Source organism: Chrysemys picta, chromosome 4 (assembly GCF_011386835.1).
Source record: "Chrysemys picta bellii isolate R12L10 chromosome 4, ASM1138683v2, whole genome shotgun sequence".
Classification (NCBI taxonomy): domain Eukaryota; kingdom Metazoa; phylum Chordata; order Testudines; family Emydidae; genus Chrysemys; species Chrysemys picta.
The window spans coordinates 114,292,340-114,319,308 of NC_088794.1; the positions used below are offsets into that span (position 1 = coordinate 114,292,340).

At 44.9% G+C, this 26,969-nt stretch overlaps 1 long non-coding RNA gene across 3 annotated transcripts in view; it reads right to left on the reverse strand.

Annotated features, from left to right (window-relative positions):
* LOC112059059 (uncharacterized) overlaps positions 1–26,969 on the reverse strand; it is a 112,955-nt gene that overhangs the window by 13,734 nt on the left and 72,252 nt on the right. The gene's annotated exons all lie outside the window — the stretch shown is intronic.

Sequence of the window (26,969 nt, forward strand, 5' to 3'; positions counted from 1 at the left end):
CAAACCAAATTGCACAGGGACCAATTCAGATAAATGGTGAAACACTGCATGGAACTAGGTTTCTGGGCAAACACGGGCATTACCTCACAGTGAAACTATGAAGCTACATAAGAAACACTGAACCACAACCTGGCAGTATAGTTCATGCCAAATAGGGGGTGTTATTCTCTCTCATTAACCTGACTGCATCAATTTTTGAACTATTACAAACATATTATAAAATCATGCTGCACCAGAAATATGTAAGCAACTATTAAAGGAAAAATCACTGAGAAAGACCCTAAAATGTAACTGGCTGAGCTGAGAAAGAGCTTCCACCGTGTATCCACAAGCTACAACCAGACACATGGTCAAAGTCCACCCCGTTTCTGTGGCTGCATTACATGGGGAAGCGGGAAAGAGAGTGAGGCTGTGAGAATGATGCAGGGCGTTATAGTCAGACAGTGCAATAAACAGTATCTATTTTACTCAACTATTATCTGCTCCTGAAAAACTGTTAAATAAATTGTATTCTTGTGGTACAGGACATTTCAAACAAAACAAGAAATAAAACACAAACATGTACAAACTAAGCCAGCCAAGGTGATGTTTATTGGGTTTCTGAAATGCTCCTTCCCGCTTTGCTTAGGGCAGGTGGCGTTTTGCAGTGCACTGCAGGGAAACTATACCCATTTCACTTTGTACAGAGCACTATGAGAAACGGTTTAGAAAAGCCTGACCTATGAGAAAGGATTAAAACAAAACTGGGCATGTTTAATCTTGAGAAAAGACGCCTGAGGGAGGATCTGATAAGTCTTTAACTGTGTTTAAAGAGGGTTATACATGGACTGTGATCAATTGTTCTCCATGTCCACTGATGGTAGGTCAAGAAGTAATGGGCTTAATCTGCAACAAGGGAGATTTAGGGTAGATATTAGGAAAAGCTTTCTAACTCTAACACAGCAGGGCACAGATTATCCAACAAATTCTTGGAATGTATTGGAGACAATTTTTTATTTCAGAAGGTGGAGAAAGCTACAAGGGGGAGGCTGTTCTAGATTTGATTTTGACAAATAGGGATAGGGTTACCATATGTCTGGCTTTTCGGCAATCAAACCCCCGTCTGGGGGGAATTGCCAAAAAGCCGAACATGTCCGGGAAAATGCCGGCCAGGCACTTCCCCTCCCGCGGCTGCTCTGCTCCTCCCCTGACTCTTCGGCTATGTTTAAGAGCCGAGCTGCCCGAGCACTATGGGCTTCAGGCAGCCCCCTTGCCTCCGGACCCTGCGCCCCCGGCCGGGCACTTCCCCTCCCGGGCTCCGGCGGCGCAGGGTCCGGAGGCATGGGGGCTGCCTGAATCCCGTAGCGCTCGGCTCTTAAACAGAGACTAAGAGTCAGGGGAGGAGCAGAGCCTCTGGCCGCGGCGGCTCTGCTCCTCCCCTGACTCTTCGTCTCTGTTTAAGAGCCGAGCGCTACGGGATTCAGGCAGCCCCCATGCCTCCGGACCCTGCGCCGCCGGAGCCCGGGAGGGGAAGTGCCCGGCCGGGGGCGCAGGGTCCGGAGGCATAGGGGCTGCCCGAAGCCCAAGCGCTACCGGCTTCACGGTTTGCCGGGCAGCCTCCAGACCCTGCGCCCCCGGCCGGGCGCTTCCCCTCCCGGGCTCCAGCTGTGCTGGAGAAGCGCCGGCCAGGGGCGCAGGGTCTGGGGGCTGCCCGGCAAACCGTGAAGCCGGTAGTGCTCAGGCAGCCCTTTTCGCGTGGGAGGGAGGAGGGGGCGGAGTGAGGGTAGGGAAGGGGCGGGGTGGGAAATGGGCGGGGCCAGGGCCCCATGGAGGGTCCTCTTTTTTTATTTGTTAAATATGGTAACCCTAAATAGGGAGGAACTGGTTGAGAATTTGAAAGTGGAAGGCAACTTGGGTGAAAGTGATTATGAAATGGTAGCGCTCATGATTATAAGGAATGGAAGGAGGGAGAACAGCACAATAAAGACAATGGATTTCAAGAAGGCAGACTTTAGCAAACTCAGGGAGTTGGTAGGTAAAATCCCACAGGAAGCAAGTGTAAGGGGAAAAACAGTTGAAGACAGTTGGCAGTTTTTCAAATAGACATTATTAAGGGCACAAGAGCAAACTATTCCACTGCGTAGGAAAGATAGGACGCATGGCAAGAGACCATCCTGGCTTAACCAGGAGATCCTCAATGATCTAAAACTAAAAAAAAAAAAAAAAAAAAAAGTCCTACAAAAAGTGGAAACTCAGTCAAATTACAAAGGATGAATATAAACAATTAAGTATATAGGGACAAAATTAGAAAAGCCAAGGCACAAAACGAGATCACACTAGGGACATAAAATGAAACAAGAAAACATTCTACAAATACACCTCTACCCCGATATAACACAACACGATATAACATGAATTTGGATATAACGCAGTAAAGCAGTGCTCCGGGGGGGCGGGGCTGCGCACTCCAGCAGATCAAAGCAAGTTCGATATAACGCGGTTTCACCTATAACGCAGTAAGATTTTTTGGCTCCCGAGGACAGCGTTATATTGGGGTAGAGATGTACATTAGAAGCAAGAGGCCAACCAAGGAAAGAGTAGGCCCGTTATTCAATGAGGGGGCAAAGACAATAACAGAAAATGTGGAAATGGCAAAGGTGCTTAACGACTTCTTTGTTTCGGTTTTCACCAAGAAGGTTGGTGGCGATTGGATGTCTAACATAGTGAATGCCAGTGAAAATGAGGTAGGATCAGAGTCTGAAATAGGAAAAGAACAAGTCAAAAATTACTTAGACAAGTTAAATGTCTTCAAATCACCAGGGCCTGATGAAACACATCCTAGAATACTCAAGGAGATAACTGAGGAGATATCTGAGCTATTAGCAATTAACTTTGAAAAGTCATGGAAAACAGGAGACATTCCAAAAGACTGGAAAAGGGCAAATATAGTGCCTATCTATAAAAAGGGAAATAAGGACAACCCATGGAATTACAGACCAGTCAGCTTAACTTCTGTACCCAGAAAGATAATGGAGCAAATAATTAAGCAATCAATTTGCAAACATCTAGAAGAAAATAAAGTGATAAATAACAGTCAGCATGGATTTGTTAAGAACAAATTGTGTCAAACCAACCTGATAGCTTTCTTTCATAGGTAACAAGCCTTGTGGATGGGGGAAAGCAGTAGATGTGGTATATCTTGACTTTAGTAAGGCTTTTGATACTGTCTCACATGACTTTCTCATAAACAAAATAGGGAAATACAAGCTAGATGGAGCTACGATAAGGTGGGTGCATAACTGGTTGGAAAAATCATTCCCAGAGAGTATTTATCAGTGGTTCACAGTCATACTGGAAGGGCATAATGAGTGGGGTCCCACAGGGATCGGTTCTGGGTCCAGTTCTGTTCAATATCTTCATCAATGATTTAGATAAGAGCATAGAGAGTATACCTATAAAGTTTGCGGACGATAGCAAGCTGGGAGGGATTGCAAGTGCTTTGGAGGAGAGGATTAAAACTGAAAATGATCTGGACAAACTGGAGAAATGGTCTGAAGTAAATAGGATGAAGTTCAATAAGGACAAATGCAAAGTACCCCACTTAGGAAGGAACAATCAGTTGCACACATACAAAATGGGAAATGACTGCCTCGGAAGGAGTACTGCGGAAAGGGATCTGGGGGTCATAGTGGATCACAAGCTAAATATGAGTCAACAGTATAACGCTGTTGCAAAAAAGCAAACATCATTCTGGGATGTATAGCAGGAGTATTGTAAGCAAGACATGAAAAGTAATTCTTCTGCTCTACTCAGCGCTGATTAGGCCTCAGCTGGAGTATTGTGTCCAATTCTGGGTGCCACATTTCAGGAAAGATGTGGACAAATTGGAGAAAGCCCAGAGAAGAGCATAAAAATTATTAAAGGTCTAGAAAACATGACCTATGAGGGAAGATTGAAAAAAAAAATGGGTTTTTTAGTCTGGAGAAAAGAAGACAGAGGGGACATGATAACAGTTTTCAAATACATAAAAGGTTGTTACAAGGAGAAGGGAGAAAAAATTTTCTTCTTAACCTCTGAGGATAGGACAAGAAGCAATGGGCTTAAATTGCAGCAAGGGCAGTTTAGGTTGGACATTAAGAAAAACTTCCTAACTGTCAGAATGATTAAACACTGGAATAAATTGCTTAGGGAGGTTGTGGAATCTCCATCATTGGGGATTTTTAAGAGCAGGTAGGACAAACACCTGTCAGGAATGGTCTAGATAATACTTAGTCCTGCCTTGAGAGCAGAGAACTGGACTAGATGACCTCTCAAGGTCCCTTCTAGTCCTACGATTATAAGATTCTATATAGTTAAGACACTGGAACAGGTTACCAAGAGAGATCGTGGAAGTCCCATCATTGGAGGTTTTTAAGGACAGGTTGGACAAACACCTGTTAGGGATGGGCTAGGTTTACTTGTTCCTGCCCCAGTGCAGGGGCCTGGACTTGATGACCTCTTGGGGTTCCTGCCAGCCCTGCATTTCTGTGATTCTGTCAAAATTCTCTTGTGAACAGGTAAATAAACCTGGCTGTTTAAAGTTTGGCCAGAAATTCTGCTTTTACCTATGGTGATGAATGCAATGTACTTGGCACTGGCCTGGGAAAGGTCCATCTCTGTTTTTGCACTTTTGTCCCTGCAGCCTGAGCTGCACTTTCATAGGGCACAAAAATAAGCAAGTGATGAAAAAGCTTGAAGCTGTTCCAGTGAAACAGTGACTCGCTAATCATAAAATACACAGTAGGCCTAAATGCTGCAGTGACATGAAGAATGATGCAAGCTGCACAGCAGCTCTAAGTTGCTCAGAAAATCAAGGGAAGCAGTAAAGTGGTGTAACTTGCCCTCATCTGGCATTCACAGGATGTGAAAAATCTCACACACTGAGCAGGTGGAGGAAGAGTGGTTCACTGGCTGAGACAGAAAATTGGGAGTCATCAAACCTGGGTTCTGAGCCTACTGCTACCACCAATTCTGGGACCCGGGGCCAGTCAGTTCCCCCCGCTCTGTGTTATTCACTCCATGCTGAGTACATCTTACATTGTGCATGGTGTGAACTCTTTTTTTTGCCTCTGTCTTCACGCACAAGGTCAGCTCCCAGATTGCTGCACTGGGCAGTACAGCATGGGGAGAAGGTGACCAACCCTCTGTGGAGAAAGAAGTGGTTCGGGACTATTTAGAAAAACTGGACGTGCACAAGTCCATGGGGCCGGATGCGCTGCATCCGAGGGTGCTAAAGGAGTTGGCGGGTGAGATTGCAGAGCCATTAGCCATTATTTTTGAAAACTCATGGCGATCGGGGGAGGTCCCAGATGACTGGAAAAAGGCTAATGTAGTGCCCATCTTTAAAAAAGGGAAGAAGGAGGATCCGGGGAACTACAGGCCAGTCAGCCTCACCTCAGTCCCTGGAAAAATCATGGAGCAGGTCCTCAAGGAATCAATTATGAAACATTTAGAGGAGAGGAAAGTGATCAGGAACAGTCAGCATGGATTCACGAAGGGGAAGTCGTGCCTGACTAACCTAATTGCCTTCTATGATGAGATAACTGGCTCTGTGGATGAGGGGAAAGCAGTGGATGTGTTATTCCTTGACTTTAGCAAAGCTTTTGATACGGTCTCCCACAGTATTCTTGCCGCCAAGTTAAAGAAGTATGGGCTGGAAGAATGGACTGTAAGGTGGATAGAAAGCTGGCTAGATCGTCGGGCTCAACGGGTAGTGATCAATGGCTCCATGTCTAGTTGGCAGCCGGTTTCAAGCAGAGTGCCCCAAGGGTCGGTCCTGGGGCCAGTTTTGTTTAATATCTTTATTAATGATCTGGAGGATGGTGTGGACTGCACTCTCAGCAAGTTTGCAGATGACACTAAACTAGGAGGCGTGGTAGATACACTACAGGGTAGGGATCGGATACAGAGGGACCTAGACAAATTAGAGGATTGGGCCAAAAAAAACCTGATGAGGTTCAACAAAGCCAAGTGCAGAGTCCTGCACTTAGGACGGAAGAATCCCATGCACTGCTACAGACTAGGGACCGAATGGCTAGGTAGCAGTTCTGCAGAAAAGGACCTAGGGGTCACAGTGGATGAGAAGCTGGATATGAGTCAACAGTGTGCTCTTGTTGCCAAGAAGGCTAACAGCATTTTGGGCTGTATAAGTAGGGGCATTGCCAGCAGATCGAGGAACGTGATCGTTCCCCTTTATTCGACATTGGTGAGGCCTCATCTGTGTCCAGTTTTGGTCCCCACACTACAAGAAGGATGAGGAAAAATTAGAAAGAGTCCAGCAGAGGGCAACAAAAATGATTAGGGGTCTGGAGCACATGACTTATGAGGCGAGGCTGAGGGAACTGGGATTGTTTAGTCTCCAGAAGAGAAGAATGAGGGGGGATTTGATAGCAGCCTTCAACTACCTGAAGGGGGGTTCCAAAGAGGCTGGAGCTCGGCTGTTCTCAGTGGTGGCAGATGACAGAACAAGGAGCAATGGTCTCAAGTTGCAGTGGGGGAGGTCCAGGTTGGATATCAGGAAAAACTATTTCACTAGGAGGGTGGTGAAACACTGGAATGCATTACCTAGGGAGGTGGTGGAGTCTCCTTCCTTGGAGGTTTTTAAGGCCCAGCTTGACAAAGCCCTGGCTGCGATGATTTAGCTGGGAATTGGTCCTGCTTTGAGCAGGGGGTTGGACTAGATGACCTCTTGAGGTCCCTTCCAACTCTGATATTCTATGATTCTATTATTCTATTCTATGATTCTATGAACTCAGCAGCGCTGTGGGGCAGAGCTGTAGTTCCTCCTCCAAGCCACCCACGACCACTGTGATACCTGTTGTCAGGTAACTAAGGGTATGTTGGATCCTGCAGCTGGAAGCAAGCCTCAGCGTGGGTAGACAGGCCTGAGCTAGCACTAGAAATAGCAGTGTGGACCTTGCAGCTTGGACAGCCCATCAGGCTCTCAAGCCTACCCAACCCCATCTCTGAGCTCTGGCAGCTAGCTCCAGTCTCTGCTGGAGCTGCAACATCCACACTGCTATTCTCAGTGTCCTAGCTCAAGCCTCACTAGTGCGAGTCTGTCTACCTGGGCTCCCTCCCCGCTGCAGTGTAGACGTACCCAGGAGGCCTCTCTGCCCTGTAATCTATAGAGAAGAGGAGGGGAAAACACCATTGGTGGCTAGAGGAGGAAGGGGGCAGGATCTGAACAGGATTAGTATGGAAAGCAGGGGCTGAAAGAGGATGGGAGAGGTTGATCAGAAGAGTAGTGTGAGTAAACCCAAATCCCTCACACATAGCCCCCAGGTGCTCCCCCACCTACCACTATCGCCACACACACCCCAAAAATCTATCCCTCTTCCAAACTCTGCCCCCCCCACCCCCGCATTGGTGATCTCTGCATCCCCTCACCACCAAAGTGTTAAACTTTGTTCTCCAGTACCAGTAAATGACAGAGTTATGACTCACTCCACATACTGCATCCAAATGCTTCATCATCCAAGGAAATTTTCTCTCATTGCCACTGACCTGTAACTGACACCGCCCAAAAAACTGGAAAACTAACTATGGGAAATAAACTGAAACCCAGTTACCGGGATGGGAGGGAGAAACCTAAAAGTAAACTAGGTGTGGCTAAGAGAGATTGGGTAACACATTATCTGTATGGTAGCTGTAATGAAACACAATGGGCCTGATCCAGAGGCCTTTTCAGCCAGTGGAGAGATTTCCATCAACTGTAAACAGATTTAAATCAGGCCCAGTGTGATTTTCGTCTTTATATGCAGAGTTCAGGTCACAGAGAAGTTGAGGGCACCTCAGTATCAGAAAGGTGTTGCTAAGTCGGAGGAAATTCAAAGAAGAGCATCAAGAATGACCAACAGACAGTAAGGACTGATGTGAGAAAAGATTACAAAAACGAGGGCTCCAACACCAGCTTGGCATGAGGGCACTCAGCAGCTCCCATGGTGACCCCTCTGGTCAGGTTTTCAGAAGAGTTCAGCATCCTTTGAAAATCTTGTCACTCAGGTTGTGCCTAAATGGGAGCTGAGCTCTTGAAAAGTCTGACCCCAACTGAGGGTGCTGAGCAGTGAGCACATATGAATACCTGGCCCATAGTGGCCCCTAGAGACCATTTTGATGTGGATGATTGCCAGAATGCAGGACTCTTCTCCCGTCATGGCCTCTACTCTGAGTATTTGTTACGAAAATGAGTGGTCCAAAGTGAATTTCCCCTTTAAGACATCTGTCCCGATGCTTTATTCTGCCTGAGCTAGGTACTTTATGGACATGTTTGAAAGCAAGGTCCCTTCCAAGAAGAAATTACAGTTTAAATGATATAGAAGATAGATCTCTTTAGTCATTCTTTCATGCACAGTACTGTATTCAGTTAGCGTGTATCTTCAAAGCAGTTTACAGACAAGAACTAATTAATACTGTACTTAGACTGATTTAAGAAACAATATACCCTTCTTCCTTTTATTATTCATTTAATCCTTGCCCTAATAGATTCCTTTCCCACCTGAAACTGAAAGAATGATAAACGCACCTTGCCCTTTACCTGGTAATCTCTCTTTATTACAGTACAAATGAAATGTCTGGGAAAAGCCAAGCTTTTAAAAGTATTTCTTGAGGCTGCTGTCTCTCTACTAAACTTATTTTCTGATTTGAAATTCCACTTTTCGTAAATTCCAGAATCAAAATTCTCTTTTCCAAAACATTTGCAATGAAAACATTTACCCTTTTACAAAATAGTCTGAGCCAAATGCATTACTGGAACAAATGGAGTTACACCTGGGACATATTTACTGCTCTGATTTCAATGAATTGGCACTGCATTTTCAATAAGCGTTATCACACACTCCGAACATGGCTGCAATTGTAGAATAATAAAGGTAGAGCAATGATCAGATAAGCAGAAGCTAAAATAGAGCAAACTAAAACCACTTTACCTAAATTGCCTGGAAAGCAACACAAAATCAACCCTGTATTTAATAGATCAGTTAGAACCAAACCATGTAAATCACGTTTTTAAGGAGGGTTAATTTATACCACCTGTCAATTAAATTGAGTGCAATGCGTAGGTTATGAATACATTTATTGGGATGAGAAATACTATATTTGGAAGGAAAATGATCCATCTGAAGCCAAAATTATAATCACCTCCGATAATTACATTTTCAGAGTTGTAAAATTCATTTCTATTGCAACACTGAAATCAGTCAACTCTGCACATAATTTTCTAATACCATGTACATGATCAAACCCAGACTCATTAACCAAAACATAAACAACCATTTTACCAGCAGTTAATGCCACTGCTAATCAATGATCCCCTGGATCTGATTTAGAAGACAGTGTAATCTCACCAGAACCCAATGACCAACCCCACTGAGCAAATGTAATCAGGGCTAACAAGCAATTATTTATCTCCCATTGGTTTCTTCAGAGCTTTACAACATTCTGCCAGGAAAGCACACAAAAACCTCACGATTGTACTTTGGGAGTAATTCTATCCCCAGCCCTCTCACTACCTCTCTGCCTCAGTTTTTCTAGCTGGGGATAATATTATGCAATAAAGGTGTTAGAAACTTGGACGAGTTTCCCCAGGCAGATGCTCACCAGGCTGGATCCCCTGTGCCCTCAGGCTTGCTGGGGGTGGACAGAGACTAAGAACTGGCTCTGGGCCTCCAGACAATCCCAGGGTGCAGATCTCCAACTCCCCTTCTGAGGTATTGGACTCTGCAGTCCAACTGTCTAGGGCCTGAAACTAGTACCAACTCTCCCATGTCTCCCTAGTGACTACTTCGCTCTATCAGAGTTTCACCGAAGCTGTGGACCCTCTGGAATACTATTTCACCCGTCAGGGCTACATGACAATTAAAGCAAGTAACGCAGAGACTTTGCACAGGAATCTCTAAACCCATTTACTCACAGACAAGCATAAGAGATGAACAGATCTATGGAAAAACAACGAAACCTGCATGGAAATCCCTGTCTCGGCTTCCTCGCAGCTACACATGAGGAGTGATAAGGATTTGGTTATATAGGGAAGATGAGGATTGGGTCAGTGTCCTTTCAGGGTTCCATAAGAACATAAGAAAGGCCGTACTGGGTCAGACCAAAGGTCCATCTAGCCCAGTATCCTGTCTACTGACAGTGGCCAATGCCAGATGCCCCAGAGGGAGTGAACCTAACAGGCAATGATCAAGTGATCTCTCTCCTGCCATCCATCTCCATCCTCTGACAGACAGAGGCTAGGGACACCATTCCTTACCCGTCCTGGCTAATAGCCATTAATGGACTTAACCACCATGAATTTATCCAGTTCTCTTTTAAACTCTGTTATAGTCCTAGCCTTCACAACCTTCTCAGGTAAGGGGTTCCAGAAGTTGACTGTGCACTGCATGAAGGAGAACTTCCTTTTATTTGTTTTAAACCTGCTGCCTATTAATTTCATTTGATGACCTCTAGTTCTTGTATTATGGGAATAAGTAAATAACTTTTCCTTATCCACTTTCTCCACATCACTCATGATTTTATATACCTCTATCGTATCCCCCCTTAGTCTCCTCTTTTCCAAGCTGAAGAGTCCTAGCCTCTTTAATCTCTCCTCATATGGGACCCGTTCCAAACCCTTAATCATTTTAGTTGCCCTTTTCTGAACCTTTTCTAGTGCCAGTATATCTTTTTTGAGATGAGGAGACCACATCTGTACGCAGTATTCGAGATGAGGGCGTACCATTGATTTATATAAGGGCAATAATATATTCTCAGTCTTATTCTCTATCCCCTTTTTAATGATTCCTAACATCCTGTTTGCTTTTTTGACCGCCTCTGCACACTGTGTGAACATTTTCAGAGAACTATCCACGATGACTCCAAGATCTTTGTCCTGACTTGTTGTAGCTAAATTAGCCCCCATCATATTGTATGTATAGTTGGGGTTATTTTTTCCAATGTGCATTACTTTACATTTATCCACATTAAATTTCATTTGCCATTTTGTTGCCCAATCACTTAGTTTTGTGAGATCTTTTTGAAGTTCTTCACAGTCTGCTTTGGTCTTAACTATCTTTAGCAGTTTAGTATCATCTGCAAACTTTGCCACCTCACTGTTTACCCCTTTCTCCAGATCATTTATGAATAAGTTGAATAGGATCGGTCCGAGAACAGACCCTTGGGGAACACCACTAGTTACCCCTCTCCATTCTGAGAATTTACCATTTATTCCTACCCTTTGTTCCCTGTCTTTTAACCAGTTCTCAATCCGTGAAAGGACCTGCCCTTTTATCCCATGGCAGCTTAATTTACATAAGAGCCTTTGGTGAGGGACCTTGTCAAAGGCTTTCTGGAAATCTAAGTACACTATGTCCACTGGATTCCCCCTTGTCCACATGTTTGTTGACCCCTTCAAAGAATTCTAATAGATTAGTAAGACACGATTTCCCTTTACAGAAACCATGTTGACTATTGCTCAACAGTTTATGTTTTTCTATGTGTCGGACAATTTTATTCTTAACTATGGTTTCGACTAATTTGCCCAGTACAGATTTTAGACTTACCGGTCTGTAATTGCCGGGATCACCTCTAGAGCCCTTTTTAAATATTGGCATTACATTAGTTAACTTCCAGTCATTGGGTACAGAAGCCGAATTAAAGGACAGGTTACAAACCTTAGCTAACAATTCCGCAACTTCACATTTGAGTTCTTTCAGAACTCTTGGGTGAATGCCATCTGGTCCCGGTGACTTGTTAATGTTAAGTTTATCAATTAATTCCAAAACCTCCTCTCGTGACACTTCAATCCATGACAGTTCCTCAGATTTGTCACCTACAAAAGCCAGCTCAGGTTTGGGAATCTCCCTAACATCCTCAGCCGTGAAGACTGAAGCAAAGAATCCATTTAGTTTCTCCGCAATGACTTTATCGTCTTTAAGCGCTCCTTTTGTATCTCGATCTTCAAGGGGCCCCACTGGTTGTTTAGCAGGCTTCCTGCTTCTGATGTACTTTTGTTATTACCTTTGGAGTTTTTGGCTAGCCGTTCTTCAAACTCCTCTTTGGCTTTTCTTATTACATTCTTGCACTTAATTTGGCAGCGTTTATGCTCCTTTCTATTTGCCTCACTAGGATTTGACTTCCACTTTTTAAAGGAAGTCTTTTTATCTCTCACTGCTTCTTTTACATGGTTGTTAAGCCACGGTGGCTCTTTTTTAGTTCTTTTATTGTGTTTCTTAATTTGGGGTATACATTGAAGTTGGGCCTCTATTATGGTGTCTTTAAAAAGCGCCCATGCGGCTTGCAGGGATTTCACTTTAGTCACTGTACCTTTTAAGTTCTGTTTAACTAACCCCCTCATTTTTGCATAGTTCCCCCTTTTGAAATTAAATGCCACAGTGTTGGCCTGTTGAGATGTTCTTCCCACCACAGGGATGTTGAACGCTATTGTATTATGGTCACTATTTCCAAGCGGTCCTGCTATAGTTACCTCTTAGACCAGCTCCTGCACTCCACTCAGGACTAAATCTAGAGTTGCCTCTCCCCTTGTGGGTTCCCGTACCAGCTGCTCCATGAAGCAGTCATTTAAAGTATCGCGAAATTTTATCTCTGCATTTCGTCCTGAAGTGAAATGTTCCCAGTCAATATGGGGATAATTGAAATCCCCCACTATTATTGAGTTCTTAATTTTGATAGCCTCTCTAATTTCCCTTAGCATTTCATCATCACTATCACCGTCCTGGTCAGGTGGTCGATAATAGATCCCTAATATTATATTCTTATTAGAGCATGAAATTTCTATCCATAGAGATTCTATGGAACATGCGGATTTGCTTAAGATTTTTACTTAATTTGATTGTACATTTTCTTTCACATATAGTGCCACTCCCTCCCCTGCACGACCTGTTCTGTCCTTCCGATATATTTTGTACCCCGGAATGATTCCCATTGATTGCTCTCAGTCTACCAGGTTTCTGTGATGCCTATTATATCAATATCCTCCTTTATCACAAGGCACTCTAATTCACCCATCTTATTATTTAGACTTCTAGCATTTGTGTACAAGCACTTTAAAAACTTGTCACTGTTTATTTGTCTGCCCTTTTCTGATGTATCAGATTCTTTTTTATGTGAATGTTTATCATCTGATCTGGCCCCTACTTTATCCTCTTCCATCCTCTGCTCCTGACTATAACTTGGAGATTCTCTATCATTAGACTCTCCCCTAAGAGAAGTCTCTGTCCGAGCCACATGCTCCTCTGCAGCAGTCGGTTTTCCCCCGTCTCCTAGTTTAAAAACTGCTCTACAACCTTTTTAGAACCCTCCTATCATCATCTTCCTTCTCTTGCCCCTCTTGACGCCTTCTGGCTTCCCTGGGCAGCAGCTAGCTCTTTGTTCTAGGGCTCTTCCATTTGACCATCCAGGTTAACAACTCCTGATTGTGCTCCACTGTTAACCCTCTGCTAGGAAGCACTGCTAACACCTCCTGGAATCCCAGTCCAAAATGGAAGGTAAAAAGCAACAGAGAAGGCATGATAGTTTTACAATCAAAATGGTGTTCACAAAACAAAGCGGAGTTTGCAGACTGAGACAGAGACATGCAGATGTATACTAATCTGGCACAAAAGGGTTAAGCTTGAAAAGAAATTTAAAGTTGCCACTCATCCTGCAGGACTCTATATGGGGCTACACTTACAGACACACATGCAGACTGGAACCAGCTGCAGGACTGAGACAAAAACTAAAGCCAGGCTAGCTCAAAGTACATACTGCTTGGATGCAGTTAACAGTTATTTCTTGTTGATTGTTAGATAAATCAGGTGTTCTAAAACCTGCCTCAGTTAGCAATGAAATACCACATGGAACCAGATGTGAAAAGAATGGAATGCTGGTAAATTGCAACTAGACTGCAAATGTTTAATGGAAGTAAGCGACACAAATTTCAACAATGAGAATGGTGAACTAAGAATGGCTGCTGCAAACCCTCTGCAAATGCAACATGTAAATCTCATAGCAGCTCTTGTAGGGGATGCTGAGGAGACCTGGAAAAGTTCAAATAGCAATTTCAGTTGTAACTAAAAGCCAGAAGAGTTAATAAAATGGAAGATAAGCCATATGTATTGCATAGTTTTTGATAATGGCTATGCTGAAGTGTGGCATATCCACAATGCATTTCAAGGGAGAGGAAGTTGTGAAGAAGCAATGATCGGTTTAAGAATAATTGTACCACTAGAAAAAAGTGTTCCTTATGAAAGATATATTCCAGATAAGGACTCAAAAAAGGCAGAAGAAAATACACACCAAAAAAGGAACAATATAAGCAATGTGGCAATTGTCAGGAAGATAGCAAATGTCAAGCATTTGGGGAAACATAGAAATGATAAGCAGCCCAACCTCTTTGCAGAAATGTAGGGTTACCATTCGTCCGGATTTACCCGGACATGTCCTCCTTTTTGTTCTAAAAATAGCGTCAGGGGGGAATTTGTAAAGCACTCAAAATGTCCGGGATTTCCCCCCTCCCCCGGCAGAGCAGAGCGAGCAGCTGGGAGGGCTGCAGGAAAGTCCCGGGCTGGATTCCGGAGCAGCTGTAGAGGAGCCGGATCCGCCCTGCATTCTGAGCCGGCAGCTCTCCCCTGCAGCCCGGTCCAGCAGCACTGTGCAGGGCCAGGGACCGGGTTTTGTTGTGCTGGGGAGCGCAGCCACGTGTCCGGCTCGGCTCGCACAGAGCCCAACACCCTGTTCTGAGCAGCAGGGTAAGGGGGCCAGGGGGCAGGAAGGTTCTGGAGGGGGCAGTCAAGAAACGGGGGGGGGCTTTTTGGGGGGAGTGGAGAAAGTTTTGGGCAGTCAGGGTACAGGTAGGGGGTAGGGTCCTGGGGGGCAGTTGGGGGGGGTCCCAGAAGGGGGCAGTCAGGGGACAAGGAGCGGGGGGCTGGGAGTTCTGGGGGGGAGCTGTCAGGGGGCAGGAGTGGGATCGGAGCAGTCAGGGGACAGGGAGCAGAGGGGTTTAGATGGGTTGCGAGTTCTGGGGGGGGCTGTCAGGGGGCAGGAGTGTGGAGAGGGATCGGAGCAGTCAGGGGACAGGGAGCAGAGGGGTTTAGATGGGTTGGGAGTTCTGGGGGGGGCTGTCAGGGGGCAGGAGTGCGGAGAGGGATCGGAGCAGTCAGGGGACAGGGAGCAGAGGGGTTTAGATGGGTTGGGAGTTCTGGGGTGGGCTGTCAGGGGGTGGGGAGTGGTTGGATGGGGCGTGGGAGTCCCAGGGGTCTGTCTGGGGGTGGGGGTGTGGATAAGGGTTGGGGCAGTCAGGGGACAAGAGGCAGGGAGGCTTAGATAGGGAGTGGAGTCCTGGGGGGGCAGTTAGGGGCAGGGGTCCCAGGAGGGGGCAGTCAGGGGACAAGGAACGGGGGGAGGGTTGGGGGTTCTGGGGGGGCGGGAAGTGGGAGGGGCAGGGGCGGGGCTCCTCCCGTCCTCTTTTTTGCTTGCTGAAATATGGTAACCCTAAGAAATGTGCAGACAAAGCAGAAAAATGGATGGGCTAAAGGAAGAATGTGAGAATCCCTCAACTAAAGATGAGCTCTTCATAAACACGAGAAAGACTGATTCTGCCAACTCAAAATAATAGTTACTAAAGATGTGCACAAATGGTCTACATACAAAATACACACAGAAGTGCAAGTGAATGTAATAAACTGAAGCAGAGTAACACAAAGCAAATATTTAGCTTGAAAAGTCAAACGATGAAAGGAACAAACGCCAGCTCCCAGAGAGTGAGAGAACTGTCACTAAGGTACAAGAGCTAACAAGACAAGAGTTTGTCGTAATACACCAAGGACAGCAATCAGTTGGGCTTGCACACATGTGACCTGCTTGGCTTAGTTAAGAGAGAGAATGCCACAGAGAGGAGTCAGAACAGCAGTGCTGGTAATAAGCCGGAACCAAGATCTGCCTGTGTCCCATGAAGATGTGTCCACAGGAAAGTGATATCTCTCAGCAACAAACAAGATGCAGAGAGTCATTTGTAGACTAGAAGAGCCAACAGATGGGATTTGCTCCTTAGAAATTGTAGAGGGAAAAAAGGATGCAGAATGAGTTAGTGCATTGACCCCCAGGAGCTGAATGCAAACACTAAAAAGGAACATTTCCACATGCCTACAAGGAACAAAATGTTTGCTGAGGTGGCAGGAGCCACGTTCTTCAGCAGATTAGCTGCACTGGCAGGGTTTTGACACATTTCCTTGGACTCAGAATGCTCCAAGATTTGCACTTTCAAAACACTCTTTGGCAGACACTGCTTTTTGAAATTGCCTTTTGGAACCCACTCAGCACCAGAAGCCTCTTACCACACAATGTCTCAGAATTAGGGACTCTCACGGGAGTGAGTGTGTGTGTGTAGATAACCCAGCAGCCTGGTGCAGCACTACAGCACTTCTACTCAACATTAGGAATGAGTGTGAAGATTCCTGGGAACTGCAAAAAAAATATCTTAAATGGAACAAAGCTATGAGTAAATTTCCCACAACTGAAATTTACTTAGAAAAGAAACTGAGCACAAGGGTATAATGCCTGATGAGTTTAAGACTCCAATGACAAAAATATGCAGAGGCCCAAAGATAAAAAAGTAGAGACAGCAAGGTATGTTGAATTATGTCAGTGAATTCACATCCAATTATGCATCTTGGGCAAGTCACCTAAGAAAATTCATTCATAAAGATTCAGAATGGGCATGGAAGCAAAAGCATGAAATGCTAAGGGCTAGTCTACACTACAGCTGTAAGTCCACCTCAGTTACGCTACTTCAGTTCGGTAAGTTACATAACTGAAGTCGAGGTAACGTAGGTCGACTTACAGTGGTGTTTACACTGTGCTGTGTTGACAAGAGACACTTGCCGTCCGACTTACCTTACGCTTCTCGGAGAGCTGGAGTACAGAAGTTGACGGGAAAGCGTTCTGCCATTGACTTAGCAGGTCTTCACCAGATCCGCTAAGAAGCATTTCTCAAATGTGGCCACCATGGCTACATGCGGCCACCAGGGGCTTTTTATGTGGCCGCATGTAGCCACTCCTGGGTGGTGACGGGGGCTGGGGGGGGGGGTGCGCAAAGCAAAGCAGTGTTAAACATACAAACAACACTTTTCACAGAAACAGACTTACTAGCTAACAAGTCTAAAAAAAAAAAAAGCAACCAAACAAGAAAAAAAAACACAGACAAGAACATGCAAAGCACATTATTTGTTTCTATTCTGTTTAGGTCCAGTAAAGGAAAGAGACAACTGTACATTATTTTTTATTATTGAGTCTTCAATAAAAACCTACATAAATAAATTATAATGATCTGAACATGTATATGTGCATATCTATTTGTTTTTCCTAAAGTTAATTAATTATTTTAGGAAAAATTGTCAGATTGGCCACCAGCAAGAGTTGGTGGTCGCACTCTGAGGCCACCAAAAAATTTCTTGTGAGACGCCTCTACACTAAATTGACCCCGTTGCATCAATCACAGCAGTGCCGATCTAGCCATAAGTATAGACGTCTTAAAAATATCTGAAGGATGTACTGAACTCAGCACCAGTGCTGCTACTTTTTGCCCCACTGAAAGGACTCAAGACCTCCACAAGATTCTTCAAAAGGAGGGTGGAGAGCTGTAGTGTTACAGAGATGCAACAATGAACGGCTGGCTGGAACATTTGGTTTGAGAGCCATGACAGCAGCAGAGAATATGTATGTACAAATTAAAAGAGAGACGCTAGGCATTGTCAACGGTTGTTTAGAGTTTCATAATTTTCTCTTTAATCCTCGCTTCACAGCTGAAAGTGATCATAATGTCATCTAGATGAAAGTACTATAACAAGGGTGCACCGTTTATTGAAAAAACACAAACTCAGAGAGCAGTTATCAATGGTTCACTGTCAAACTGCGAGGCCATCGCTAGTAGAGTCCCACAGGGGTCTGTCCTGGGTCTGGTACTAATTCAGTAGTTTCATTAAAAGCTTGGATAATGGAGTGGAGAGCATGCTTATAAAATCTGTGGATGACACCAACCTGGGAGGGATTGTAAGCATTTTGTAGGATAATATTAGAATTCAAAATGACCTTGATACATTGGAAAACTGGTCTGAAGTCAGCATGATGCAATTCAATAAAGACAAGTGCTTACCAAGGAAAAAATGAAATCCACAAATCCAAAATGGGAAATAACTGGGTAGGCAATAGTACTGCTGAAAAAAATCTGGGGGCTATAGTGGATCACAAATTGAATGAGCCAACAATGTGATGCAGTTGCAAAATAGGCAAATGTCATTCTGGGTGAATTAGCAGAAGTGTCATATGTAAGACATGGGAGGTAGTTGTTCCGCTCTACTCTACTTTCCACCTGTATATTCCCAATATAAAAAAGTGAGCTTTCACTGATTAAAGAAGTACCCATCCAAGTACAAATATCATATTTCCCACAGTGAGGAGATGGAAACCATTGGGAAGAATTTACAAAGAGCACTTTGGGATGAAGTCGTCCAAAAGAAGAGCTGGGAAAGTCCCATTCTAGCCACAATGGAATAGTGATATTGCTGAAATGGTGAGCTAGCGGGGGACCTGCCCAAAGTACACGAATACACAACTCGAACAAAGCACCGATTTTCCAAAGTGCTGGGGGATGCTCGACCCCTGGCTCTGCTCCAAGCTTCGCCCCCATTTTACCTCTTCCCCAAGGCCCACCCACATGCTGCCTCTCCCCGCCCCACCCCCACCGCACCTCTTCCCACCCACTTCCGCCCCTCCCCTTAGTGCCCCGCGTCCTCACACCTTCCCCCACTCCCAGCCTCCTGCATGCCACAAAACAGCAGATTGCGGCAGGTGGGAGGCATGGGGAGGGAGGAGGAGGCGCTGGAGGGGAGGAAACTGGTGGGGGGGTTGCTAGTGGGTGCTCAGCACCCACCATTTTTTCCCCCATGGGTGCTCCAGCCCCAGAGCACCCACAGAGCGGCGCCTATGCCCTATGATACCCAATGAACAACCAACATTTCCAGGGAACATATTAGAACTACCAAGGAAAACATGACCAGCTGCTTATAATGGACTGTTCTAGCAGCCTTCCAGAACGGTGACACTTGCAGATACCACAGCTGTGATCAAAGATGTTAAATCCATCTTTTCACATAACAGAGACCCAAAAAACAACGAACATTGGACCATGGTCCAAGAACAGGGAATTTCTGGATTTTTCTAAAAAGTATGGATTTCAGCCTAAGATATCTTGCCCAAGTTGCATATAAGCAAATGAACTAGCAGAATGTAGAGTCCATCTAGTCAGAAACTTGGTCAAATAAGTAAGCGATGCAAGGGGGGATCCATATTTAGTAGCACTCAGGTTCAGAGCAACACTGCTGCAGTGTGGAAAATCACTGGTAGAATTGGTATATAACTGACATATAAAACATACTCAATTACCAGAGATGAGACAAAAACCAAAGCATGACAAATAACTCTGTTATCTTGTCCAAGACATTAGTCAAGTCAAAACAAGGTATAACAGAGGCATAAATCCTTCATACAGATAAAGTTTAGAATTTGGCAAGATGGTTGTTGACCTGAACAAGTTACAGTGATTAAAGAAATGACACCATGTTCACATTCACTGATCAAAGAAAGTGGGACCATTTTACAAATGAATCAAACATCTGCTAAAGGTGCCCAGGAATGGGAACGTGAAAGTAAACGAGCAGTTAACAGAAAAGAATGAAGGGAGAACAGATACGCTGGAGGAATGCTTCATGGATTGATCCTGGTTTGAACTAGGTGAAAGAGACCAAGTTGTCTGATAATACCACTGGCCATCATGCTGTCCAGTATCATCTCATTGTTTTCTTGTGCTCCCCCTGCCTGTACCCCTCTGTCGTCTATTGTCAGCTCTTTGCAGCAGGAACAGCCTTTTTTGTGCTTGGAAGCACCTAGCACAGTGGGGCCCTGCTCCAAGACTGCGGCTCCTAGGCCTTACTGCAATACAAATGAATGAATCAAATAAATAAACAAACAAACAAACGGACATGCCTAAATATACTTTGCTTTACAGCAGATCTGGAATCCTGTTGAAATATTGCAACACGCTAAATGAGACCTCTCAAATACAAAATAAAGGATGTCAAATTGCTGTATTTGTTAGAATTTGTTCAACCTGGGATTTAGAATCCAACTGTTTAGAAACCAGTTTGTTAAAAGGGAAGGTGTCCAATATAAGAAATCTAAGCTTTAGTAGGGAGTTTAAAGTTGCCACACATCAGACAGGACACTATGCAGTTCTGACACACTCACAGAGACAGAGAATACAGTCAGGCTGGACTACAGCAACAGGAGTGCTGTGTTCTAACTTATTCCTTGTTGTTAAATTAAATATAAGTTATCCTACAACCTGTTTCAGTCACCAATGAAATACTGCAGCAAGTACGAATACTGTCGCCTCCTTGGTACCACATGAATCCATGGCTGACTTCATGCACCCACCGACCCACAAGTCATTAAGACAGGTGCCTTTTTCACTTACTCTGGCCATTGTGTCTTGGTGGCATGAATGGTTTACCTGGCAATTACGCAATATTCTTTTCACAAATCAAAACCACCAAAGGAAAGGAATTGCAACAGCATCTGTCTTGGTCATTTATATGACTCAATGAGATTCCGATGTGATATCCTTGGGGGAAGGGGGCTGACCCAGTTTAAAGTGCTGCGGTAGGAGATCATAGAATATCAGGGTTGGAAGGGACCTCAAAAGGAGATGAGCAGTGCTGGCTGAACGTCCTTCAGGAAGGTGTTCTGTTGACCTCCCAGCTGCGATTGAGAAATGAGATAATCTCTCTCATATACATCAGGTAACTGGCTACCCAGCAAATCTGGAACACACAGCGCCTCAGAAACAAAAGACAGAGGGGAAAGTACAATATAATGATAGCACATGAGCAAAAAAGGAGGCTTCAGCAGTTCCTCAGAATCTCAGCATATCAGACTTGGCTGAGGATTCAACCCCCTTTTGAGGTTAGCTCTTCATTTCTCAATGATTAATGCACAGCAGATTAAAGAATATTGACCTTCTCTCTAGCTCTCCTTCCTTCACCCACCTTCTTGTTATGTTTCCTGTCAGGGGTTCTGTTACCACCTCCCTTGTAACTTTGGGTTTCTTAATGCTATGCTGCTGTCGCTCAAAGCCTTGACACCAAGAGCCAACTCACAAACATAAAGGTTTCATCCTGGCTTCCACCAGCCAAGTTACTCTTTGGAGAGTGACCTAAACAGCCCTTCCAGTCCCGAATCTCCCCAAATCCGTCTACACCAAATTCTTAACTACCAGACACTTAGACTTTTCCCCTCTGGGACTTCACCACCAAAGTTGTGAAACAGGCCCCCAATTGTCAGTTAACTTTGGGGGGGGGACACTCCACACTGTTTGCACAACAGAGACCTACTTGGGGTAAAAATAAACAAAGTTTATTTAACAGAAAAATCACAGATTCCAAGATGAAATAATGCAAACAAACACATACAAGTTACACAGGAAAACAAAGATTCAACCTCAAGTGTTACACTTCTATATCAGCTAAATTCCCTTTTCTACTACAGGTATCCTATTGCCTCTGAACAGTTTCCCAGTGTTCCCTCTGTCCAAGGGGATCCAGCGTTTCATGGTCAGCACGCTGTTTAGATGTCAGCCCTCAGGTTTCTGGATATCCCTCATGAAAAAGAGAGGGGGCTTGAAGTATTTCTTTTCTCTCTCAGATTACGGTGGTTCATGGTGGGGCAAATTCCCTCCTCTCTTAGGGCTGGTCCACACTAACCCCCCACTTCGAACTAAGATACGCAACTTCAGCTACGTTATTCACGTAGCAGAAGTCGAACTATCTTAGTTCGAACTTACCACGGGTCCACATGTGGCAGGCAGGCTCCCCCATCGACTCCGCGTACTCCTCTTGCGGAGCAGGAGTACCAGCGTCGACGGCGAGCACTTCCGGGATCGATCCGGAATCGATTTATTGCGTCTAGACAAGACACGATAAATCGATCCCAGAAGATCGATTGCTTACCGCCGGACCCGGAGGTAAGTATAGACGTACCCCCAGGCTTGGTCTACACTACATACTTACTTTGGTATAACCACGTTGCTCAGGGGTGAGAAAAATCCACACCCCTGAATGATGTAGTTATACCAACCTTAACCCCCCCTGTAGACAGTGTTATGACGGTGGAAGAGCTTCTCTTGCCAACATAGCTACTGCCTCTTGTGGAGGTGGAGTTATTAAGCCGATGGGAGAGCTCTCTCCCGTTGGCTTAGAGCGTCTTCATCAGATGCGCCGCAGCAGCGCAGCTGAATAGGTGAAGCTGTGCTGATGTAAATTTGTAGTGTAGACCTGCCCTTAGTTTTCCAAGACTGGGATTTTCTTTTCAATTTCAAGTTGTTTCAATGATTTCCCATTAGCTTTAATGGTCCCACCATTGTCTCCTCTGGTTGGGCAGTGGTGGGGTACTTGAAGTTGGTTTATGCAAACAACTAGATTGGGAGGTGCCTCTCCCTGCCTGATTGCTTCCTCACACTGTTGTGAGATGATGCTGTAGTTGCACCAGCGTTACAGTTACAATGTTCTACACATATACATATATAACTATAACCTGCATAGCTATCTTCTAATGACCGTCAAGTTCACATTACAAGATTTCATAAGACCTTACTTGATACATTTTTATATTCAATAATATTGTATACAACCAGTTGATTCAATTGCTTATTCTTTGGGGTTCAGCCCCCCTGTTCTCCTGGGGTGTCTGGACCCTGATTGTCAACCTAACCTCCATGTCTTAAGGAGATGTGGGTAGACATTGGGCATAATGCAATTTCCCATCAAGCCCAGTTCAACATGGAGCCAACCTGCTTGCCCAAAAGGAGATGGCCTTTTCCCTGCACTGGCAGAGCCACTTCCTGTGGAGAATCCTCACTGCATTAATGTACACCAGCCCCATTTTGCATAGTGCCTTCTACAGCCTGTGTGGGAAGCTAGGTTACCAGCTAATGGCTGCCAGGTCCTGCACAAAAAAATACAGAACATCATCCAAGTGCTCAGCTGAGAGTGGAGGGGGGTCTCACATCCCAGGTGGTATTTGGGATTTAGCTGGAGCCAGTGGTGGTGTTATCTTGGTTCCTCTCTCTGGCCTGGCCTGGCCGGAACATCTCTCAGGATTAGGACGAAGGTGGTCCAGGGTCCCAGAAGATAGTGGGGGTGGCAACCATGACGGGGAAGCTTGCTCCAGCAGTCAATGCTCTCTTTCAGGAGCCCCAAAGGAAAAAGTGGGTAGAATAGCCCATCCCCCCATTATTTTGTCCACCAATTAGGCCTAAATTTCCAACACCAATTTTGGTTTAGTGATTTTCTTGTTTACTAAGCGTGATCAAACAGTCCTTGAGTTATGAGTTAGGTCTTTTTGTCTGGACTAATTCTGTCTGTCTCACTTTTGTGCCTTTTCCATACGTTTGTTATGGGTTATTGTGACATCTTATGAATTTACATTCACTTTTGACAGGTAAGCTCACAATTAGGATAAATTTGTAGGCCCAATTATCACAACAGTGGAAGAAGAGTGACAGCAGTGAGAAGACAACACAACTTCCCTCCCGTGCTGGTTGGCTGATGCAACAAGTTTTGCCAGTTGCTACATGGTTAGTTAATCAGAAGAGTAAACGGCATGGACTTTTTATAGCCTTTTATCCTGTCCCCATCAAAAAGGCTGCCACAAGTAAGGACATGGCAAGCAAATGGGAGGCTGCCATCTCCTTAGCGGAGGGAGAAAGAGGAACCACTGGCATTGGGGGAATATACTGCTACCTCCAATCCACAGGGATTCATCTCTGACCTTTGCCCTCTACACAGCTGCCCTCCCCTTCCATTTCTGGAACAAGACTTGGAGGATTTCTGCTGCCACCTGGGTTACAGAGAAACATGTCAGGCACGGATTAGGACTCTGCCCTGTGCCATGCCTTGAAGGTCAACAGAGTTGATCATTTCAGATCAGGGTGGACAACAAGGCACTCTCACAGGGAATCTCTAGAATCAAGGCACTCTCACAAGGAATGCCCTGCCAGCAGCGCTCGAGTACCAAAGGACTGGCTGTCCCTATGCAGGTATCACATAGGGAGAAGGGCTCTCAGGCAGGCAGCTCCCATGACACCTAGGGCTTTATAGGCCATAATCAACACCAAAATCAACAGGCAGAGGGTTTCTTTGCCCAAGACTTCACCACAGAGGATGTCAGAGAGGTACTACCTCCAGAATTACTCTTTTCAAGTAGTGAAGATGAGGCACCATCAGAGATCAAGGTATCAGAAGAGGTGGTGCTAGAACAAATTGATAAATAGTAACACATCACCAAACACAACAGATGTATAAATCCAAGAGATCTGCATGAGCTTGAGAATGAAGTGGCTGAGCTGCTAACAAAACTATACACTCTCTTATTAAAGTCAGCTACTATACTGGAGGAATGAGGGTAGCAAATGTTGTAAATATCTCTTAAATGGTATTGAGATGATCCAAGAAGTTACAATTCACTTAGCCTTACTTCAATACTAGGTACATTGGTGAATTACCAAATAAAGTTAGGAACCTAGGAATGGACAGATGCAAAGAAATCATTTAGCTTTGCTGCGATGTCCTCCTCCTCCCTCCCCCCCCTCCTGCTAGTCCAGGGGACTCCCCACCATTCTTTTACAGGCTTCCTGCTTCTGTGATACTTTAATAATTTATTGTTTCTTTTTATGCCTTTGGCTACATGCTCATGAAACTCCCTCTGAGTCCTCCTTAACTTCCATCCTACACTAATCTAACACTGAACTAACGAAGATGCAGATGGAAAGTGTATCTTTATTTATTCAAATAATATATTAATTACTGTCACTCATAGGACCCTGGGAACTGCCCAAAAAAGTCAATAGTTGAAAAATCAAACTATGCTCAGTGCCCTACAGCTACCAATCGTCCAGCATCAGACCTTTCCTCTGGCTCAATCTCAATGGAAGAGAAATGGAAATTGTAGGAGGTTAATTGGCGAAACTGACCCAAATAGGACTTTACCAGGAGTTCTGAAAAGAGCCACGGAGGAAATTGTAGGAACATTTTCAGGGAAGGAGCTTCCCAGAGAGCCCATAAATTGCCTGATCCACACTGAGCTTCAGGATGGAGAGTAAAGCCAGCTGATCTGTCTCCTGAGCAGGACCCAAGGCAAGGGATAGTCCTGCAAGTGTCTTGGTCCTAGAAGCCAACTGTCAATCAAATGATCAACACCAAAAAAAGTCTGCAGAGCCGTTTCCCCCTCTTCTCCCAAACTGCTAAGAAGGCTACCAAATGCCTCTCTGAATGCAACATCAAATATAACTCGACACAGGCAATATGTGATTTGCAAAACTGTACTTGTCACAGTTGCAAAAATAAAATGTAGTTGGAGATAAAGGATTCAGCTTCTTGACGTGGTTCTGCCATCAGATATGGACCCAGGCAACTTGAGCTTATGGAATGAGGTGTGTGGCTCTTCACAAGCATGAAGCTTTTAGAATCAAAATGGACATGCAGCGCCTCTGAGGTCCCATGAGAATACCAGCCACAAACACTCAGAATTAGTGAGCAAAAAGGGTGGAAACAGAGGTGCTTTCGCCATGAGCCTTAACAGAGCTTTTCCAGGTCTCCCCAGGGACTGGTGCCTAATGAGCCTTTGTGAATTTCATTTGGAGAAAATTAAACTCTTGCATCACTGCAAATCAAGGGAGGGAAGAGGACCTGTCAGGGACAAAGGATGAAATGTCTGTTGCCATGACACATTCTGTATTGGAGCATTGTCATTTTGTTGGTTTGTGGACAATGCAATATAGATGATTAGTATTTATTTATCCCAGGCATTGATCTCCACACTATGCAGACATAGTGGATGGCCTGGTCTCTGCCCCCAAGAACGCTGCAATCTAAATTGTAGACTAATCCTCTGTGGCTTTTTGTTGCTACTCACGGGCAGTTTCTCTCCAGCCAAAACTGCTTTTGCTATGCAAGGAAGGAAACATTTAGGAAATTTTGAAGAAAAAATAAATAAAGTTGGAAACCTGAGCCAGAAGGACCCCCTGAAAGAACGTGAGAGGAGTTTACTCCCCAAGAACCATTCAATCCTTGGCCTCTCCGCTGAGACTTGGAAACCAATTGGTACCAACTGTGGTGGTTGTGTGGATAACTACCCACCAACATCAGGACTGTGTGCATCAACTCATTTCGTAGGCCACCAGACAGCAGTATTTGTTTCTCTCTACCAGCCTGGGGCTGGACTTGAACAAGTGACCTCAAGGTGAAAGGCTCCCCACCCCACTCCCAATTCCTCCTTGGAGAAGAGAAAAGAACCTTTAAGAAAGGAAGAGAAGCCCTTTGCTGGCACTGGAAATTCCCCTGAGTGACAGGGAGCAGTTCTACAGCAATTGCTTTGTTTAAAATGCAAAATGTGGATGTGTTTAGAGGACGTATGAGCATCAATCACTATATGTAAATGCCAACCATGGGGAAGAGCTTCCCCTGTAAGTCACTCCTCGCTGCCCTAATCGAGTTAATGCTAGTGGCTGAGGGCAGTCTGAACGCTGATCGGCTGCTGATAGCGCTGTCCCAGGAGAAGATTAATAAGAGGCTGCAGGAAGCGATCAGGCCCAGCTGGGGGACACAACTGAAGGGAGACAGAAGCCTCTTGCACTCTAGCACTCACAACCCACAACTACACCATTTCATCCTGCAGAAGGAAAGCAAAGCTTGCAAGCCACTCCTCCAGCCCATGACACACTCACAGAAGAATGCCAGCAAAGCTCATGTAGGGTGAGCTTGGATATAATGAACTATTTATAGTACAGGGGAATGAGATCCTCAGTTGTTCCAGCACACTAGAAGGGGTTTGCATTCCACATGGGCTCTGCCAACACTGGAGATATT